General features: G+C 43.6%; 1 long non-coding RNA gene across 1 annotated transcript in view; it reads left to right on the top strand.

Moving 5' to 3' along the window:
- The window catches only part of LOC105490095 (uncharacterized), a 29,519-nt gene extending 9,240 nt beyond the window's left edge, over positions 1-20,279 (top strand). The window contains exons 2-3 of the long non-coding RNA XR_011612115.1: positions 14,039-14,128; positions 18,194-20,279. This is a non-coding gene — a long non-coding RNA (uncharacterized lncRNA). The remainder of the gene's footprint in view (positions 1-14,038; positions 14,129-18,193) is intronic.
- The last annotated feature ends 1,873 nt before the right edge of the window (positions 20,280-22,152 follow it).

Genomic DNA, 22,152 nt, shown 5'->3' with positions numbered 1-22,152 from the left:
AAAAGCCCACTCCCCATGGCCAGGGCATCAGACAGCCCCGCTGGGATGCAGAGCCCTTACTGCAGTAGTATATCAACTTTAGCACAAGGTCTTGACCAGTATCTCTCTAACATCCTTATATTCCAGGCTTTCCTAGGCAGAATAGTGTCCTCAAGGAATCCTCCAGTCATTATATCAGTAAGCCCAAATATCCCTGTTGAGTTCATCAGTTGATGAAGAAATTGAGGTCAGGGAAAAGAAGTTGCATGGTCAAGTTCACTGCACACGCTTGTTCTTTTTCAGGCCTTGGAAATATGACTCTTTTAAGGTGTATGTTTCAAAGCATCCCCAGATGTCTCAATAAAAATACGATGACATACCTCCCTGTATATATTCACATCCTATTGACTCCCTTTGTTTCCCAGAAAGGCTTTTCTCTAACTGGAGTGTTTTAATAGAAGCAGGCAAGAAGCCCCAAGATCATAGAAAAACCAATTAGCAAGGGTGGAGGTGATCCTTCAATCCCATCTAGTGTCCTCAGTGCCAGAGTCCTAACCAGGGTGGGGCACCCCAGGTTTTGTGTCAGGGCTACAAGATACAGGAGGTGCAGATGCCATATCTCATTGCTAATGCAACTGATTGAACAACGTGCAGTTCCTGCGTCAGCAGCACCCCCAACTCAAGGCACACCTCATCAGACTCAAGGCAGACCTGCTCCTGGTCCCCTAGCTAGCCGGAGGACAAGGACAGAGGGGTGACCAAGGCCTCCTGTGATCTGGGGGTGCAGTTCATGTTTGCTTATGAGGGTTGAAGTTTCCTTTTCTATCAAAGTGCCCTGCCTTGGAGACCTCATGCTTGTCCTGCTTTACCTTCCAAGGTCTCTGATCCTCAGAGAGAAGATCTAAGGCTGGCATGCTCTTCCTTCCTCTCTTTTCCCATTCAACTCCACTGCACCCCACCTCCTGCATCAAAAACAGCCCCTTGCTCAGCCACCACAACCCTGTGTAGCAGAAAGACGTACAATTCTGATTCTTTCAGCTTCAATATCAACTGAGCCCTTTGGTATGCAATGACCTACATAATGTTTAATATGGAAATATAAGAATGTTTATCTTAAAAAAAAATCTCTGACCCACTTTCAGGCCACCAGCACAGGTACTCTTGGGTAAGGCAGATTCCTGTTGACTCTGAGCAGCACAAATGCTAATATCATTAGCATGTCTCCTAGGATTTAGAGTAATTCAATCAAACCCCTCCTCCCTCCAGCAAGGGCCAGTTCTGAAACTCTCCTTAATTCATTTGTCAGAACCCAATTGCTGCATCAAGGGCCTGAATTAAAACAGCAAATTCTCAAACGCAGGCTCATGGCATAGCAATTTACACATCCTCTATAGGGTGCAGTCTTTTGGGGCAAGAGATTAACTTAAGCTTTCCAATGATGAATGTATAAAAGGAGTGCTTGTCACTCTTCTTCTCCTAGTTTTCAGTTGATCTAAGGAACTCCTTGAAAATTATTTTTTAAAGAATTGTTGTCTCATATTAAAGGGTACCAGCTGTGATTTAAAACCTCTGTCTGGGGAAAAGTAGACAAACTCCTTCCACATCAGTGTCGTTGAAAGATTTGGAATTTAGAGACCTGGGCTTAGGTCCCAGCTCCACTGTTCAATAGCAGGGTGACCTTGGGTGATCATTATCTTTATATTCTACTTTCTTTCCCTGAAAATGGGAATCACATTCATGTTTACTTCACTGAGCTATTTACAAAGACCAAATGAGATCATGCACATGCATTATCAATGGAAAAGTTTTATCCAAGGATAAGGGATCTTCCTTTATTTTTGATTGCCTATTAGAGGGGTCAAAGCCAACACTGAAAATCAAAAACGGTTCCTTTTCATCACCCTTTGCTTCCTAGATTATCTTTAGGTCCTCAGAGGTACCCAACGTCTCTCCATTTTTATCCATGTATAGCATGAAATGTGTGTAACTTTATTCATTACCAAAGTGTAAATGTCTCTCGTGGGGACATTTTCTTAGTTACGGGAAACAAAAACTGTGATCCGATCTGCTAAAGTTCTTTGAATGAGGGATTAGGGGACTCATTTGAGGTCAGGGAGGCATGTTGGTTTCCCAAAATTCAATTGATAGGTAGCTGTTTGCTCGTGGATAGTTAAGGACAACCCTGTGGTGAAGGGATGTGGTCTGAAAGGAGCAGTTCTTCACAAGAACCCAGGGTAACTTGCATGGATCTGTGAACCTGCTGGGAGTAATCACATCGCTACCTTTAATGGGGCCACTTGTAGTTGTAATCTTGACCAGAGGCTCCTCCCCTTAAAGCGGATGGCCCTCCCCACTGTGCAGGACCTCATCCAATATGCTGAAGGCCTGGATAGAACAGAAGGCTCAGTAAAAGAGAATTCTCTTCTTCCTCTTCTTCCCCTTCTTCCCCTTCTTCTTCCCCTTCTTCCTCTTCTTCTTCTTCCCCTTCTTCTTCCTCTTCTTCTTCCTCCTCCTCCTCCTCCTCTTCTTCTTCTTCTTCTCCTCCTCCTCCTCCTCTTCTTCTTCTTCTTCTCCTCCTCCTCCTCCTCTTCTTCTTCTTCTTCTCCTCCTCCTCCTCCTCCTCCTCCTCCTCCATTGCATAGGCTGGAGTGCAGTGGCGCAATCTCGGCTCACTGCAACCTCCACCTCCTGGGTTCAAGCAATTCTCATGCCTCAGCCTCTTAAGTAGCTGAGATGACAGACATGCACCACAATGCCCAGCTAATATTTGTATTTTCAGTAGAGACAGGGCTTCACCATGTTGGCCAAGCTGGTCTTGAACTCCTGGCCTCAAGTGACCCACCTGCCTCAGCCTCCCAAAGTGCTGGGATTATAGATGTGAGGCACCACACCCAGCAGAGAATTCTCTCTTCTGCCTCACCGTCTTTGAGCTGGGACATCTGGACTAAGACTCAAATTGGATCTATCCCATTAGCTCTCCTGGGTCTGGGCTTCTCAGCCTCCAGAGCCACATGAGTCAATTCCCTATAATAAATGTCTTTTTACATATACATATAAATGTATATATACACATCCTATTGACTCTGTTTCTCTGGAGAACACTAATACAACACTACTTGATCATGGTTTGTAATCCTTTTCACATGTTGCTGGATTCAGTTTGCTAGTATTTTGCAGAAAATTTTTGCATCAATATTCATAAGAGATATTGGTCTGTGGCTTTTTTTTCTTGTGATGTCTTGGTCTGCCTTTAGTATTAGGGTTATACTAGCCTCATAGTATGAGTTTGGAAGTGGTCCCTCCTTTCCTGTCTTTTGGAAAAGCTGTTAAAGAATTGGCATTCATTTTTCTTCAAATGTTCAGTAGAATTCACCAGTAAGACTTTAGGACTTGGGTATTTCTCAGTGGGTAGCTTTTTGATTAATAACTCAATTTCTCTTCTTGTTAGTAGTCTATTTAGATTGTTCTATTTCTTCTTGATTGGATGTTTGTGAAGAACTGCTCCTTTCAGACCACATCCCTTCGCCACAGGGTTGTCCTTAACTATCCACAAGATAGGCTCTTAAGAGAATCAAGTCACCTTTAAGAGTGAACACTATTGGAGGTAAAAGTCAAAAATTCTACTGAGTTGACACTTGCGGCTGAGTCTTTTCCTTCTTCCAAGCAACTAGATTGTGGTTGGGTCATCTAGAAACTTGTCTGGAGTGAACTGAACTCCCTGAACCATTTGATCCAAAATATGAGCTTGTGAATGAGCAAAAGTGTGATGAAATTAAATTACCATCATTTTGCAGTCCAGCACAAAATGCAACAGGTGTTAATTCAGATGCCGGTGGCACTTCTCTGAAGATGGAGATGGCTAGGTGATATTATGTGGCTTCTTGGAGATAGTCAGCTTTCAGGAAAAGCATTAAACAATGTCCTTGTTTTCTACCACTTTCGGATAGCTCAGAGGCCTCTAGAAAGTTGTCATCAACAATAAGCACCTCCGCCACCCCATTGCACCAGAGCCTTCTAGAGTTGTCACCATGGTCCCAGTTCCCTGTGAGTTATTTTCCATTCCAGCCTGGCTGCAAAGAAAGTTTCCATCTGCTTGACTTCCCAATCTCTTCCTATCTCTGTGAGGCGTTTCATTGTTATGGCTAATCACCACAAATGCACTGAGGGTGCCAAGCTAATAAATATGGGGAAGTTGCAAGAACCAAGAAACCCAACCAAGTTCTCCCATTCTTGGACTATGGTTATTGACTTCCTTCCTGCCTGGCACCCAGAAACTCTTCGTTGTTGTTGTTTTCTTGTTCTCCAAGTTAGTTCTCAGTGGAGACCTTGTCAAACTTCCTCAATTATTTACACTTTCCTTGTCTCAAAGTCCTATAGGTCTCTTCCCTTAGGAGGTCTGCAAAGGTAGAATGAGAACTGAGAGTGAAGGGCCATGATGGCATCCCCCGCTGACCACGCCCCCATAGCCTCTCACTTGGGTGACTGCAGGGATCACCTTGCAGCTCTCTCTGCTCCTTCCCTCGCCTCCAACTTTGTCCTTATCACACAGACCAGAGGAGAGCTCCACCTCTCCATTTGCTCCAGTTTCAGTGGTCTCCTTAAACACACCAGGGACACTCCTCCCTTTGCATTTGCTGTTCCTTCTGCCTGAAACACTCTTCCCTAGATATTCACAGGCTCGCCCCTTTAGTTCCTTCAGGTATTTATATAAGTGTCACTTTCAAAATTAGATTGTCTATGACTACTCTATGTACAGTGTAATCCCCAACCCCAACCCCTAAAACACTCTATCCTCTTAATTGCCTTGTATCTTACTTCTCAATTCTGTTATTGCCTCCTTCCCCACTAGACTGTAAGCTACATGAGGGCAGGAGATTTGCTATTTGTTCACTGAACGGATTGGAGGTTGAGTAAGAATGTTATTTACACTGCCTGAGAGCTCATCACTCAAGCAGCTGCCAGTGGTACCTAAAAACCTCGTTAACTGCATAATAGAATTTCTCCTGGATCTAGTTAATGGGCTGAGTGAGGCCCAGGCCACCATGTTAGTTAGGCAGCTTGAAGAGAAAATGCACCTTCTTCTTTCCCCAAGCCAGAGTTTTACCACCCTTCTTTTTAAATGCATTATCCCTAGAAGATGCCTTAGCAAAGTTCAGACTTTCCTGAATCAAGTTAGTAAGAAGTTAACTAGGAGCTAATTAGTAAGGCAGTTAACTTTTCAACTTATCTCTCTTAAGCTTTGAGCATTGTACATTTGTGCTTCTATAGGTATTGCTGTGACTCTTGTGTCTAAAGATGGGACTATGAAAGAAGCTATGTTCATGAAGAACATCGTAGTAGATCCTTTAACGTTTAGCCTCCTTTTTGTCCAGGATTAGATTCCAGTGGGATCATTCTCGTGCTTATCCCTTAGAATTTCTGGCCCTCTTGCCCTGCACTACACTTGCTGGCAAATCCCCAATCATGATGAAACCCAACCCTCTTCACACCTGCAACTGAGCAGCTGAATAGGGCTGACAATAACCACACAGCCAGCCAGCAGGTCTGAATGAAAAATCCCTCCCACTTGCTTCAAGTGGTGCCTGAGCACTCCTGAACTCCCCTCATCCATTCACGTGCCCACTCTGCTCTCCTTGACAGCTATTTTCACCCTTCTTGCCTCCAACCATCCTCTCAGCCAATGAACTTGCTGCTTATTCCAATGAAAAGAGAGAAGGAATCAGCAAAGAACTTCTGCAAGCTTCCCCCAACAAACCTAGGAACTCACCCGAATCTAGACCTAGGTCCTCTGCCTGTTCCTGCTGACCATGGAGGAATTGATCATATGCCCACTGCAGCCCACACTTCCACTTGGGCATTGCTCCTGTCCCCTCTTGCCTATTCAAGGGCTTCACACCAGCAATTGCCCCTCTTTTTCTCAAATCATAATTTCTCCCCTCTTTACATGAACATACAGGCATGGTGAAATATCTCCCAGTTTTATAAAAAAGGAAGATAAACCCTCTTGTTACTCATCCCCTGTGAACTACGGCCCCCATTTGTCAGCTCTTCTTTGTGGTAAAACGCCTCGAAATGGTGGTCTGTTAGTCTCCATCTCCACTTTCTCTTCCAATCTCTTTTCAGTGTGCTCCAACCTGACCTTCATTTGCATCTACATCAGCTTCTGTCAAGGTCCCCATGCTTAGCCACATGCTTGGTTTCCAGCCCTCCTCCAATGCACCATCTCTTCCTTGAAACAGGTTTGTTCACCTGGCATCGTGGGCACCACGTCTCTTGGCTCTCCTTCTATCTCAGTGCTGCTTCCTAGACTGCTTCCTCTTCATCAGTCCTACCTGGAGATCGGTGGAGTACCCAGGGCCTAATTCTCAGCTCTCAGCTCTTCCTCCCCTCCGAACCTGCTCCCTAGGAGGTACTATGACTTCCAGTTGCTCATGACCACTGGGTTTGGATTTGCAACCCAGGCCTCTTACAGGAGTGGCAGGCTCCCACCAGCTGCCCACTTCACATCTGTCCTTGGCTCAAGGATCGTCTCAAACTTCCTATATCCAAAAATAGAGTTCTGGAGCCAGTGTGCCATTTTCTACTTCCACATGAGTAGTACTTTAAGCCAAAAAAAATTTGAGTTGTCCTTGACTTCTCTTTTTCTCTCACATGTCACAATTAACCCACATCGGCCAATTCTTCAAACTACATCTAGAGTCCAACCATTTTTCACCACCTCCAGCATAACTCACCAGGAATATTGCAGTGGCCTCACTGGGCTCTGCTTCCCCTGCACCCCTCTATCATCTTTCCCTACACAGCAGCCAGAGGAGGCTTTTACAAAAAGCCATGTCATTGGTCATTGGTATCGACCACTTCCATGCCTCAAGCCCCAAGACGGCTTTCCATCTGCTTACAGTCAAATCGGTTCCCGGCCATGTCTCTCACCTCATCCTAACTTGCTGCTTACCAGCCCGTGGGCCTCCTGTCCTTTCTCTAATATCTGCCCCAGGGCCTTTGCATTGTCTGTATCCTCGGACTGGAGTACTTTCTCCCCAGATATCTGCTGGTTTGCTCCCCTATCTCTTTCTAGTCTCCTATAAATGAGAGCCTCTCTAAATACTCCCCATAAAATAGCTTGGACTCTGCCTCCCCACCACCCTTGATTCCCCTTAGCCTGTTTATTTTTCTTCACAGCACTGCTAGGAGCTTCACAGCTCCTGCTGACATATCATGTGCTTCTCCGTTTAGGATCTGTTTCATCTGCCTACAGGGGAGTGTGAACTCCTTGAGGGCAGTCCCTCTGTCTGATCAGTTCACTGCTATAGGAACAGTGACTGACACACAAAAGCCATCCTTTTAACATCCACTGTATGAATACAAGAGTCAATTGATAATAGTAGAATTCATAAACAACCCGTATCCAACAGCAGAAAAAGGATGAAGTAAATTACATTTTGGCTCTTCAATGGAATTTTAGAGTCAATAAAATAGATGAAATCATTCATAGGTATTACTTAAAGGACACGAACAATTTTCAAAAACGACTTTAAATTGTTAACAGATGCACAGGGCAAAAGTTTTACCCACCTAGCAAACAAGAAAAAGCAAATTAAAAGAACTGTGGGATATCATATTCTTGTTACTAAATTAGCACATGTTTCTCTTTACGCATACACCACTAGATTCTGGAAAGTCTTTCCTGGGGTAAACCCTCTCCTAAGGGATGTAAATTTACACAACACCTTTGGAAAAAAAATCTAGACAAAAATACATCATATTACATCAAGATGTTCATTCTTTCTCATCTGGTATTTCTCCTGGGACTATCACGTAAGAACATAATAAACACCATGGATATAAAAAACAAAATAAGAAAGCCTACATATTCTAATGGTTAAGAAGATAATGATGCATTTACTCCATTGAGCATTATAAAGGCACCAAATTATGTGTATTAAGAGTTTTATTGACTTGGAGAAATGTTTATACCATAATCTGACACAAAGTTTAAAAAAAAAAAAAAATCAGTCCTGGGAGGATGCCAGGTTATCTACATAGGAAGCAAAAGACATTCCCAGATTTCCTCTAGGAGCCTGGAGAATTTGGACTCCTGCTCACAATTACTGACTCGACGTTTTCTGTTATGTTTCCAATGGTCTAATTAAGTTTCTCTTCAGATAATGCTTTGGCCAAGCTCTTTTTTGTTACAAATATACAATATAAAAATTTCACTCTGCATTCCCCATTACCATCCTTCTGCATCAGTACCACAGACAATTAAGTTGATCATGTTAGAGGTTTTATGCTTAATTTTTACATGCTAAAGAATTATTAGCATTTTAATAAGTCACAGCACTTAACATCTATTAACGAGTATTGAAACTTTATAAACTATTTAATTTTCTACCACAGTGGTAGAAAATTTCCCCATTTTTTCCCCACTATTTTCCCACCATTTTTCCCATTAAAAAGCAAACAATCAAAGAACAACAAAAAAGTGTTGTGGACAAGGAAAGCCTCACCTAGACCAATGTCCCTGTTTTTAGAATTGATGCAGACACCTGTGTGAAATGTTGGAATCAGTAGTATTTGGAAGGGGAGAAGTGACAAAGAGGAGTTCCTCTAAGTGTCCTCATTCTCCAGAATCCAGGAAGGGTTGAAGCTGACAACTGAGTTGCCAGTTAACCCCATGGGACCCCGAAATCACAAATACTAAACCTGAGACTCTGTTCTGTATTGCATACATGCGCACCTGCACACACACACCCCAGCTTCAGTTCACCCAAAGAAGTAAATTACCCACTGATTGTTTTTAAAGCAATTTAAAACTTTTGAAATAGTTATAGATTCAAGTTCAGAATAACAGAGAGACACATTTATCCAGTTTTCTCCTATGGTAATGTTTCGCGGTACTACAGCACAATACCACATCCAGGATATTCACACTGATAAAAATCCACTGATTTTAGATTGCTCCAGCTTTACTGGTACGTGTGTGTGTGTCTGTGTGTGTGCGCACACACACACACACGAGTGCATGTGTGTACTCTACACAATTTTATCATATATGTAAGGGTGTGTGTGTGTGTATGCACACCACCACAGTTAAAATACAGAACAGTTCCCTCACCACTGGGATCCCTCTGTTGATGTTTTATAGCCACACACATTTCCTTCCCCAGACTCCTGTCTGTCCCTAGTCCCTGGCAACCACAAATCTGTTTTCTACTTCTATAATTTTTACTTCAATTAAATTACATAAATGGAATTATGTAATATGTACCTTTGTGGAACATCTTTTCAAATGCTTATTCACCATCTGAATATTTCCTTTGGTTAGGTGTCTGTTCAGGCCTTTTGCCCATTTTTAAATTGGGTTGTGTGATTTTTTGCTGTTGAGTTTTAGGAGCTCTTTGCATGTTTTTGATAACAGTCCTTTATCAGATGTGTATCTTGCAAATGTTTTTCCCATTCTGTGGCTTGTCTTCTCATTCTCTTGATTCTACTGAGTTTTCAGATACTACCCCCTTCATTGGATATGTGGCTTGGAAATATTTCCTCCCTGTCTGTAGCTTACCTTTATATCTTCTTCATAGAATTTTTCATAGAGGAGTTTTTAATTTTGATGAGGACCAAATTATCCATTGAATTGTGCTTTCGGTGTCAAGCCTAAGAATTTTTTGCCTGGCCCTAAGTCCCAAAGAATTTCTCTTTATTGTAAGAGGTAACCAAAGGGGTGCTCTGAAAGGTGGAAAGAGGAAGGTGAACTGATTGGAAACTAAGGAGTGGAGGAACACCATGGCAGCATGGCTATGCTGTGTGTACAACCTTCCACCCACTCAGAGAAAGAGACTCACAACTGTGATTCCCAACATCAAATTTGCAATAGGAAGTGGCCCAGGAAGGCTCATGCCTCTGCTGGATGAAACAAGAGTTCCCCGAACAATGCCAAGAGGGATGGATCAGGAGATCCACTGACAAAAAGCTACAAGGGCAGTACTCTCCTCTACTGCAGGCTTGAGACCTTTCTCCTCCACTGAGAGGCACCAGAAGCTGGGCAGTATTGGCAAGCAGGGTTTTGCCATGGGAAGCCCCGTCTTCTCTGTCTTTTGGTCTCCAGGGATCTGAGATTCCTCTCTCCCACCCAGAGACATGGGTGGCAGGGTGGCCCCAGCAAGAGGGATCCTGCCCAGGAAGCACTCTTTATTTCCAAGGCATAGAAGGATCCCTTTCCACCTTTAGAGGAACCAGCCTAGGGAAATTCTTCATATCCCCTTAGGTAGCACCAGCAGGGTCCAGTGGGAGCCTCAGCAGCTCCAGAAAAACCAGGAAGACCAAAGTAGCACCACAAAGGCTGTGAAAATGAAATTAGCATTGCACCCACAGCCCACAAAACCAGCATACACACAAAACCTAAAAAGATAATCTCCAAACATAATAGCCAGGCTGTTCAGGATATAATGTAAAAAGTTACCCATTGTACCAAGAACCAGGAAAATCACAACTTGAAAGAAAAGAGACAATCAACGGATGCCAATACTGACACAAATCAGATGTTGAAAGTATTTCACAGGTATTCAAAAGCAGTCGTTGTAAAACTGCTTTAACAATGAATTACAAATTCTTTGACACAAATGGAAAAATTTAAATTTCAGAAAATAAATAGAAGTTATAAAAAAGAAACAATCAGAAATTATAGAACTGAAAAACCCAGTAACTGAAAAATTGTCAAGGTATTACATGTGCTCAATAGTACAGTGGAGCTGAGTGAGGACAGAACTGATAAGCTTGAGGAAGGACCCGAAGGCTTCACCCAGTCTGAACAACAGAGAGAAAATAAACGGAAAAACAAAAGAACAGAGCTTCAGGGACCTGTGTCAAAATAGCAACAACAACAAAAAAAATCCAGCATTTGTAACATCAGAGTCCCAGAGGATTCTGTGGCTGAAAGAGAATTCAAAGAAGGAATGGCTGAAAACGTCTCAGATTTGGCAAAAAGACATAAACCTACACATTCAAGAAGTGAGCGAATCCCAAACAGGACACATCCAAAATAATCCACGCCAAGACATATCATAATTCAACTTCTGAAAACATTAAGACCAAAAAGAATTCTTAAACGCAGCCAAAGGATAATGACACATTACCTGTGGGGAAATACCAGTTTGCGTGACAGTGGATTTCTCTTCCTCTGACACTCTGGAGACCAGAAGAAAGTGACACGTTTTTCAAAGCTCTGAAAGGAAAAAAAATACCTGTCAGCCACAAATTCTATATCTGGCAAAACTATCCTTCAGGAATAAATGGTAAGTAAACCTATTGTCAGATGACAAGACACCAAAAGATTGTGCAGATAACAGACCTAATTTTAGAGAATGGCTAGACAAGTTTTCAAGCAGAAGGGTAATGATGAAAGAAAGAATCTTGAGCATCAGGAAGCAAATACAATGGAAAGAGAACATATATGGGTACATACAATAGGCTATCCTATTCCTTAGGAGTGTCATCAATCATATTTGATTGAGGGAATGAAAAAGTATAAGACCAGTTCTCACTTGAGTCAATGAGGGGAAGGTAAAGGGGTCTCAATGGCAGTAAGGTTTTCACATGCCACTTGCAGTGGTAAAATGTTGACAGCAGTAGAGGGCAATAAGTCACATATGTTCACTATAATACCCAGAGCAACCACTGAACAGGCTATTCAACGAGATACACTCAAACACATTATAAACACATCAAGATGGAATTCTAAACCTTGTGCAAGTAATCTATAGGAAATTACAAAAAAGAAACAGAAATGAGAATCATAGGAAAGTTACAAAAAACAGAAAATAAAATGGCAGGCTTAAGCTCTAACATATCAATAATTACCTTACATGTAAGTAGTCTAAATATACTAATTAAAAGGCAGAGATTGGTTTAGAGATTTAAAAAGTGTCTCAACTATATGTTGCTTATAAGAAATTATTTCGAATTCAATGACAGGTACATTGAAAGCAAAAGTATAGAAAAAGATAGATGCAAGCAATAATACAAAAACAGAGGTAGCTGTATTAATATATGATTAAGTGGATCTCAAAGAAAATTACTTGGGACAAACAGGGATATTATATAATAATAAAAGAATCAATCCACTAGGAAAAATAACAATCCTAAATATGTGCACACCAAGTGATGGAGTCTCAAAATCCATGAAGCAAAACTAATAAAACTGAAAGGAAAAATAAACAATTCCACAGTTGTAGTTAGATATTTCATCAGCTTCTTCTCAGCAACTGATAGAATTTCTAGAAAGAAAATTAGCTAGAAGAGAGAAGATCTAAACAATGCAATTAGCCAATAGGATCTAATAGGTACATATAGAACATTCCACCCCACAACAACAGAATGTCAAATATTTTCAAGGGCTTTTTGAAAACATACACTATCCTGGACCATAAAACAGACCTTAAAAAATTTAAAGAGATTTAGCTGAGTGCGGTGGCTCACACCTGTAATCCCAGCACTTTGGGAGGCCAAGGTGGGTGGATCATGAGGTCAAGAGATCGAGACCATCCTGGCCAACATGGTGAAACTGTGTCTCTACTAAAAATACAAAAAATCAGCTGGGTGTGGTGGTGCGTGCCTGTAGTCCTGGCTACTCGGGAGGCTGAGGCAGGAGGATCACTTCAACATGGGAGGCAGAGGTTGCAGTGAGCCAAGATCATGCCACTGCACTCCAACCTGGTGACAGAGCTAGACTCCGTCTCAAAAAAAAAAAAAAAAAGAAAGAAAAAGTAAGGGGATTCAAATCATACAGATTATGTTCTCTGACCATAATAAAATCAAACCAGAACTCAGTAAGGTAAGGAAGTCAGGAAAATCTCTAAACACTTGTAAATTAAACAACACACTTCTAAATAATCCATTGGTCAAGAGGTAGGTTCCAAAGGAAAATTTAAAATATACACAGAACTGTGTAAAAATGCCACCAAATTTTAAAAGCAGCCCTTGAAAATAAAAATTTTTGTAATGTGGGCTTATAAAATAATTTAAATGTATTTTATTATGTGATTTATTGGATGGTCAATACACAGCTTGTCATCTTTTAAATCAAAATTGTAGAATGCTGCTTTGAATTCCACAGTTTTAAGAGGTTATAGGATACTACATATTCCTGCATAAAAATGGTCTAATTTATTGAGAAGAGCCTATCTCTTATTTCACATATCCCAGGGACCGTGGTGGGGGGCAGGGAGCATGTGGTTGGGGTATAGGCCATGTTGCTCCTTTCCGTCTGCTCAGCTTTTAAAAGTCAGGGCCTTCCTCTTCTCCATTCACACTCTCTCCACAAGGTCTCCTCCAGTTTCACAGTCTTATATGCTGCCATGTGTCAACAAGTCTCCATTAGATGACTTTGGCTCTGGACTCCAGAGGCACTCATCCAACCACAAGCTTGACGTGTCCTCCTGGATGTCTAATGGGCATCTGGCCCACCCACAACAGGGCTCTCCATTTCACCTCCAACCTGTGTCTCCCTCATTCAGCCAGTCATTCAAGCTAGAATCCTGGCAGCCATCCTAGATTCCTCCTTTTTCCCTCACATCCGTTTAATATTCATAACACACATCAGCAAGCTCTGTGGACCCCACTGCTGTCCCTTCCTCTCCTTTCCACCTCCCTCCATTCCTTCCAGCAAAACTGCCTGATAGGGCTTGGCTCTGTGTCCCCACCCAAATCTCATCTTGAATTGTACTCCCATAATTTCCACGTGTTGTGGGAGGGACCCGGTGGGAGATAATTGAATCATGGGGGTGGTTTTCCCCAAACTGTGCTTGTGGTAGTAAGTCTCACCCGATCTGATGCTTGGATTAGGGGAAACCGGTTTCTCCTGGCCCTCATTCTCTTTTGCCTGCCCCCATCTGTGTAGGTTGTGGCTTGCTCCTCCTTGCCTTCCGCCATAATTGTGAGGCCTCCCCAGCCACGTGGAACTGCGAGTCCAGTTAAACCTCTTTCTTTTATAAATTGCCCAGTCTCGAGTATGTCTTTACGAGCAGCGTGAAAACTAATACACCGCCATCTTTCTGGTCTCCAGGAACGCAGCCACCTCCCACCTGCCCTCTTTGCTGCTGCTCTCCTCTGCCTGCAATCCACCCTCCACAAGGAAGGAAACCTTTTAAAACAGGTAAAGTAGATGACGCTACTCTCTGCCTACAAATTTCCAGTAGCTTCCCATCACACTTAACTCTTGTTTACTCATTTATCTCCTTCATCTAGAATGTGTATTCCATTAGAGCTGGTTCCTTTCTGTCTGATTCGCTCCAGTGTTCTCAGGACCTGGCCCTTAATGAGGGATTCCATAAGTATTTGTTGAATAAACAAATAAACAAACAGGGCTTGAGGAGGGTAGCAGCAGCCAGGATCGTGAAACAAACTGTCTTGGGAATCCGTATCAATGCACAATGACATGACTGTTATTCACATATATAATCTGATCACAACAATGTAAAAATAATGTGTGTATAGAAAGTGCCTGGAAGTTAATAAAAATGTTAGCAACATTTTCTTTAGGTGGTGGGCTTATGAGTGATTTTCCTTTGTCTTTCTTCTAAAATTGTATTCTCTAGGATTAGCATGAATATGTGGCCAGGCGTGGTGGCTCACATCTGTAAACCCAGCACTCTGGGAGGCTAAGAAAGGAGGATTGAGGCCAGGAGTTTGATACCAGCCCATCCCTGTCTCTACAAAGAAAAAAAAAAAAAGTAGCAAAAATAATTTTATGATGGAGAGAACTTAAGGAGCTTTTTTTTCCCCCTAAGTTACTTATTGGGGTTTTTACCCAGGCTGAATTATTCCAGTGTCTTTTAACTATTTCATTTCCTTACTCCTTAATCATCTTCTGGGCCCTTTGCAACAGAATCTCTCCCACTCATCACAACCCTCAACAAGTTTTCATTCAAACTTTAGTCCACAATATTCTGCAGATTTGAATATCCAAGGAAAATAATTTTTCTTTTCAAAGACGGTGTCGTGGAGCAAATGTGCTCAAAAGTGGTAATAAAGTCCTGATTCTAGGAATGTCTCCTAAAGAGAGCTGGGAAGGTTCTGATGGGATGTAAAAACACTGGTAATTAATTTCTAAATGAATACCTAAGAAATCCTAATGAGTCTTGCATGTTTCCTCTTTTTATAAGTGGGGTTGAATGAGTTATGTTATTCACACTCTTCAAGTGTGAATCTTAAAGTAGGCTTAATTGTGTTTAGGCCGAGTACTATGAAAGCAACATGGTACTCAAAAACTAATCTAGGAAAATTAAAGAAACATATGTAGTGCTACAAATGTGAGCATTTTTCTTAAAAAAATAAATCAGATATCGTTGCCGGGTACATGAATATATATAGCCTTGCCCTGCATCAGGCAGTGACCCCAGTGAGGGTGGTGACATATTAATTTCAGAAATATGTGTCTGAGAGGAGAAACACAGAACATGTTTATGAGCAGTTCCACTCAGGGGCAGAGGTCCAAGCTGGCTTTGGGGGTGGTCTTGTGGCCACCTGGACAAGTCAGGTTTCTTGCCAGTTCTGGAACTGGCTCATTTCCAGGCATCATTAGATGAGGTTAAAATAGAGCGGGTGGGAGGAAGGGCAGGTCACGTTGTCTGGGGAATCCAAACAGAGTGGACCCCCATGAACACCAGAGCCAATCAGATCCAGGGTAGAGTCAGAACCTATCCACCTAGCAACTTCCTTCTCATGGCCATCAGCACCCACCATACATGAGGTCTGTTGGGGACCAGCCAGCATATGCCCCATGCTGCGAGGGGAAATAGCTCAACAGGCCAGAGTGGAAGAGGATTAAAGACTGAGGTGGTGCAGGCAAGCAGGGCCGAGGTTCATTTCTCACTATTGGTCCTGCAAGTTTTATCTGATGTGAGGCATCACCCTTGGATTGTAGAGGTGGCTGCCTGATTGGCTGGAGAAGACACTTGCCTGTGAAACAGAATTGTTCTTCAGTGCTCTCATCCAGTTAATGTCATCCCTATTGTGTCAAGGCAGCTAGAAAATTTCTTGGTTATGAGTTTTGAATATGGTTACAGACACGTAGCCGGGCTAATGGAGGCGTGTAATGGTACTTGTCTGACAGTGACTTACTCTCCACTCTGAACTTTAGGGTGTGAATTTGCGATTTATTTGCCTTCTGGCTATGTTTTGCTAACTAAAACATCGACTAAAAATGTGTGGATACTTCCCATGTATATATACGTTAAGGGGTAAGAAGAGCCAAGAAGCAGCGACCGGCCAGGAAGAGGAAACCAGAGCTAATCAAGATGTGCTCACTAAACTGCAATGACATATTGTTCCATTTTCAAATTGACCAGTGTAAAAGTGGGCTGATGAAGTTCAGCACTGGTGAAGGTATAGGAAGTAAATGGACACCCAGGTACATTGTTGGTGCAAGTGTAAATCAGTACACCTTCTTGGCTTGCAACCTAGCAATATCTACGGAAATGTTTAAAGTTCTAATCTTTTAACTCTGTATTTCTGCTTCTAACATTTAAGCCTCTAAAGCCTCAAGAATGTTCCTTGGGGCTTTGTTTAAAGACTTTAAAGTATTAAAAACGTGAAAGTAACCCAAATGCACTCTGAAGAAGAAGATTAAATAAATGTTGGTACAGCCGAACGATGAAATATCGCACACATCTTAAGAATGGGTTAGACCTTCAGGTCCCTACTGACATGTAAAGTGAAACACACAAGCTCCGAACAGCATTGGCGGTATGAGTCCGCATCCAAAGTAATCAACAGCATCAGTAAGAGAGTTAGTAGCCGTGTAAAAAAAGACAGAGAATTATGCACCAATTTTTGGCAGCATGTCCCTAGAAATGAGATTACGTACATTCTTGTAAGGTTTGGAATTTTATATAACTTTGCACCATGTAATCAGAATGAAAAGGCAGGGCCCATCTTAGTGTAATGCTGAAACACACTTCCATTCAATGGCTATCTGGAGAGGTTATTCATGACATTTGTAAACGTGTGGGCATTCAAAGTGATATTTCACAGAGGCTCTAAGAGACAAATTTCCCATATGAATAAACAAAGGAAGGTATGGGCAAGTCTATGTGGCAAGGTTTATTTAGATCCTCGAATCAAGAGTTGCAATTGGTTATGTGTCTTTGAACAACTAATTGGTAAGCTTCCCAGAGTCCTGGTTTTCTCATCTGCAATGTGTGGTTGGGCAAGGCAACCTTCTTAAGGACTTCTCCAGTTGAAATGGGCTCAGCCTGCAGGTAAGTGGAACTCAGGTAAATGATTACTTCTAGCAATGGAAGGTGCTGCTCATGTCTGCTAGGACGAGTGACCGAGAGCTAGCAGACCTCAAAGTCGGCTAAACAGACTTTCCCAGCTTAATGTAGCTAGGTGACCTTTTCTCCTTCAGCACTGTCTTTCCTTCATCCCAGGTGGTCTCCTTCCCCATCTCTAGCTGACTGAAGAAAATTAAAGAGAAAGAGAGAGAACACGACTAAGACAGCGTAAAGAAAAACAAATGTATTAGGAAGAAGAAAAGATGAATGGTGAACGAACTGGGTCAGATAGGAGGCAGGGCAGTTAAAGATGAGTTACTGGAGGTGAAAATTACACTAACAAAAGTTTGAAAAACAAACGAAGGCCTGGCGAGGCGATGACTAACACAGCTATAGATCCGGGCATTGCAGGCCGTCCCAGAGGGCCGGCTCTACAACGTGGCCATTGATCCAGCCCAGGTGTGCACAGCCTCGGCCGCTCTCATTTCCCCTTCCTGCCCACAGCCTCCCCGCTGCTCAGGAAGCTGTGCAGCCCTGGCTGTGCATGCAGAACTCAACTGCAGGTCAGGAGCCTGGGGAGCTGGGGGCTCCGGGCCCTGTTCTCACTGTAAGAGCAGCTTTTGTGGCAAAGGCAAGTTCACAGCCGCTGAGTCTTCTGAGGCACTGCAGAGCTTACGCCTTTACTGCCAGCCGGGGCTGGGCCCAGGGAGAATGATGACGTCATCGAGGATATTAGAACCACCATAATGTATTTCCTGGGTATTTTATGCCAGCCTTACCTGCAGGTAGGTATGACGAGAAGCACATCAAGCAGATGGGGAGGTCAGATGACTTGTCCGAGTCACCCAGCCAGAAGTAACAGAGTCAACATTCAAACCCAGGTCCGCCTGGTTTCTCTTGCTCTGATATCACTGCCTTTGATTTTTGCCTTTGGATCTTTCCAGACCTATCTCCCACCGCTTCCTCCATCCCACTGAGTGTGCCCCATGGCTTTCTTGTATGCTGCGAGCCTTCCAGTCAGAAAGCCGGACCTGGCAGTGAAGGTGTGGACAGACCTTAACTCGTGGAGGTTAAGAGCCACGACGGTCGGGAGCTTACCGGAAATGGCTTATCGCTGCCTCTCCTGGGCATGACTGCCATCTGGGTGAGATTCCAGGAGACCAAGCCAACTTTAAGATGCCAAGGGGCAAGTCTCTAAGGGTTTTCAGACATCGGTGGGTGAAGGGTAGGGAAAGAGCTCAGAGGGGCAGGAGGAGAGGAGAGAGGGGAGAACGAGAGGCCTTCCTCAGTCTCTCAAATAACGTATCAGAGTCAGCTGTCTCCACAGCTGTTATGAGTTGAAGTGCGGCCTCCAAAATTCACAGGTTGAAGTCCTAACCCCTGTACCTCAGAATGTGACCATATTTGGAAATAGGCCTATTGAGATCACACTGGATTAGGATGGGCCCCTAATCCGTATGACTTCATACAAAGGGGAAATTTGGACACAGACCCACACACAGAGGGAACGCCGTGTGAACATGAAGACGGCTACCTACAAGCCAAAGAGAAGGGCCTGGAGCAGATTCTCCATCACAGCCCTCAGAAGGACACCTGCTGACACCTTGGTCTCAGGCTTCCAGCCTGCAGAGCTGCAAGAGTACACCTCTCTGTAGTTTCCGTTGCTCAGTTTGTGGTACTTTGTAAAGGCAGCCTTAGCAAACGAATGCAATCGCTCATTTCCAAGTCCTTCTAAGAGAAACCTGTGCCGTGGACAACAGTTCTCAGGTGTAAGAGAACTGCTAGGGCAAGATTCTAGATGGCTTCAGCATTTCTAGAATTACTTCTAATTATTACACCTTATAGTACAGCAAAGGCAGAGTGCGATTTCAGCTCAAAATCACCATGGGCTTCCTGTGACACTTCCCTCACTTCTCAGGAAACCTTCCAAGAACCATCCATGGAGAGGGGCGTTGTGTGTCCCGCACGAAATAGTTGTCTTTACTGACAGATTTCAAATAAGCACACGAACAAACACCTTAGGGAGATGAACCTCAAAGCACAAGGTTCCAAACTATTAGATGATAATTATACTGAATGCTTATTGATTACACTTAACCATGTTTTAGTCTTCTATATAATTGCCAATTGGAAAGTCTATGCATCTGACAAAATGATCTAAGTTTTCCACTTAGCATTCTTACATTTTTGTATCATACTGGGAAAGAATGTATCTGTAGAATGTGGGCTTCAAAAACAAATGGAATCAAACAAAGATGTTCTTTGTTTAAGGAACATATTCTAAATTAGGGCCATGAGAACATGCACAATTTTGTGGCAATTTTGCAAAACACGGTTTACTTTGATGACTTGATAAAACCCCGCACTGTATCTACAGACATTTCTGATTTTTCTGTAATCAGATATGCATTTTGCTGGGTGGAAGTATAAACACGAATTCCTTTCTGTATGTTTTCTCATGTCACCCAGCAGCCAGCAGGCGGTGAGAAGGACGTGAGCTCACCAAAGGTGAGGCTTGCGTTTAATTTGCTTCGTGCAGCACTAACATGGTACAGTGCGTCACACACACAGACTCTGAATATTTCATTCATTCATTCAACAAACGCACACTGCCCTCCCGTTACTGTGTTCGGCACTCGATGGTGAGGAATCCCACGGGGCAGACAAGCAACTCCTAGGAGGAAAGGAACGCGGAGCTGTCTTCGCCCTCTAGGCAGACGTAGTCTAGATAGGGGAACCTTCACAGCTTCACTTAAGATTATGGGAGGCAAAACTCATCAGGTCCGTTTTCTGTTTGTTCTCTGGGGACCTGGAAGGTCTGGGTTGATGACAACAGTAAACACTCAGGTCTTGTTGGGCCTCTCCTAAAAACCTTAGCCCTGGGACAGAGAGGAAAGCTGTCATACAGACTGTCTTTTCTAGTTTACTGCTTTTGACTAAAATAACAACATTCATTCTGACATAATGACCGCACCAATTAGACTTAATTAGACTTAGGCCAACACCCCCCCCACCCCTTCCACACACACACACACAAAACAAAAAACAAAAAAAAAACTCTGATGGAATAAGAGTTCTTTAATGTAGCGGTGGGAACGGAAACCTCCCCAGGAGTCCCTGCAGTCATTATCTACCGTCTCCCAGGGGCCGGGTGACAGGTGCAGCGCAGGGCAGATGTCCACGGGGGCATGAGTGTCACGGAGCTGTGGGCCTCCCCTCCACCAACCTCCTCCCTAGATGTGTCACCTCCTTTCTTACGATGCACCCCAGCACTATCTGCTGGGGAAGGGGGTGGGTGTCCAACAGGGAGAGCTGACCAGCAAGGCCCCGGGCAACAGGACAGGCCAAAGCCATCTAGAATCTCACTCAGAGTGGAAGCCCCTGAGGGCAGGGCCTCTTCCAGCCAGCTGTGCCCGTAGCACATATACATTCAATGAAAGAAGGGCTGCATCCAATTCCAAGGACATTAAAACCCTTCTTGTAACAGTCCTGGTCCTTTCTTGGGGTGTCCATATGGAAAAGGGGTTCCTCCAATGCAACCCCCGAGAGTGCGTGTGGGAGACCTAGAGTGAGGTGTAGGGTTGTTGTCACAGTTTCTTGGGGCCCTGAGTTACACATCGATAGACCAGGGCAACTTTAAAGACCAACTAAAATGGAGGTTGCATAGAAAGTAATTTTGAGTAATCGTTGAAAAAATACAAATGTCACTGCAGTATGGCCAACAGACACAAGTATTTATTCTGTTTTGTTTTTTAATTGAAACTGTCGGCAAAGTTAAAAAATCCCTTTTTCTCCCTGGCCACTGCCTAAAGACTGAATGAGGCCCGCCCTGCATCCACTGCAGATGCTGGCAGAGCGGCAGCGGCTCCCTGGGGATGTGATTAGTGTCCAGGGTTCCTTAAAGAGAGGGAGATGTGAGGAGCTGATTAGGACTCAGATCAGAGGCCAGGCCCAGGCTGTCTAGAGCTGACTTCGCCAGGTAAATAAAAGAGCAGTCACTGCAGCCCAGGCACATTCTCAGGTCCTGCGGTGGAAAAGTGCAGAGCTGCACCCACGGGATGCATGGCCTCCTGTGGCAAATGTCTGTAGTCCCCAGACACACGGGATGCTTTGTGCACAAGATATTTCATTATTTGACGTCACTTAGCATGCCCTCCTAATTCTCACATCCTTAGCCCTCAGGCATTGGCCAGTGTGGAGCTAGCGTTGAGTGGGGACGGATCACAGCCGGGGCCTGCTTCTCTGTTCCCCCAACATTTCCTGGGTGACACCCCTCTGTATGGGAACACTGTCCACTGGTCAGTAGTGACCTGTATCAAACAACAGCAAAGCCGTTGGCTCTGTGGCTTTAAATGAATAACCTAAATGACCTCTCAATAATGGCTAACAGTTACTGACTTCTTTCTCTGTGCCAGGGCTGTGCTTAATATTCATTATTTCACAGCAACCCTACGACGTTGTTATCCTCCTTGTTATACAGGTAGGAAAACTGAGACATAGGATTTTAGTGCCAAAGGTCACACGAGGAGTACACAAGGTAGCCAGGCCTCAGATGTTTTTATCTTATCTCCGGAGCCTAAGCCTTGACTCCTTCACACTGTCACAGCTGACAAAGCCCCTTGTTTTCCTGCCCGCCAAGGGTCAGCACAGTCTGTCGGGTTGTACAAAGTGTTCCTCAACCTCATACAAATTCTCTTTTCCGTGGGTATCAACCCAACTGTATCTAAAAGCCCATCTTCCAGTTAGCTTGCAGGGACTGAGGGGCCTCTCCTGGGAATGTCTATCTGCGGTAAAGACTAAACCCTGCCGCATAAATCTTGTCCGGGAAAAGAAAAGAACCTGGGTTGTGCAGGGGTCGAGTTACTCCAGCTGCCGGGACCTCCTGCTCACAGACTCCCGGAGA

This window comes from Macaca nemestrina, chromosome 13 (genome assembly GCF_043159975.1).
Source record: "Macaca nemestrina isolate mMacNem1 chromosome 13, mMacNem.hap1, whole genome shotgun sequence".
In the NCBI taxonomy this organism is placed as follows: Eukaryota; Metazoa; Chordata; class Mammalia; order Primates; family Cercopithecidae; genus Macaca; species Macaca nemestrina.
The sequence above is the reverse complement of the archived record's forward strand: the minus strand, read 5'-3'. Positions and strand labels throughout refer to the sequence as shown.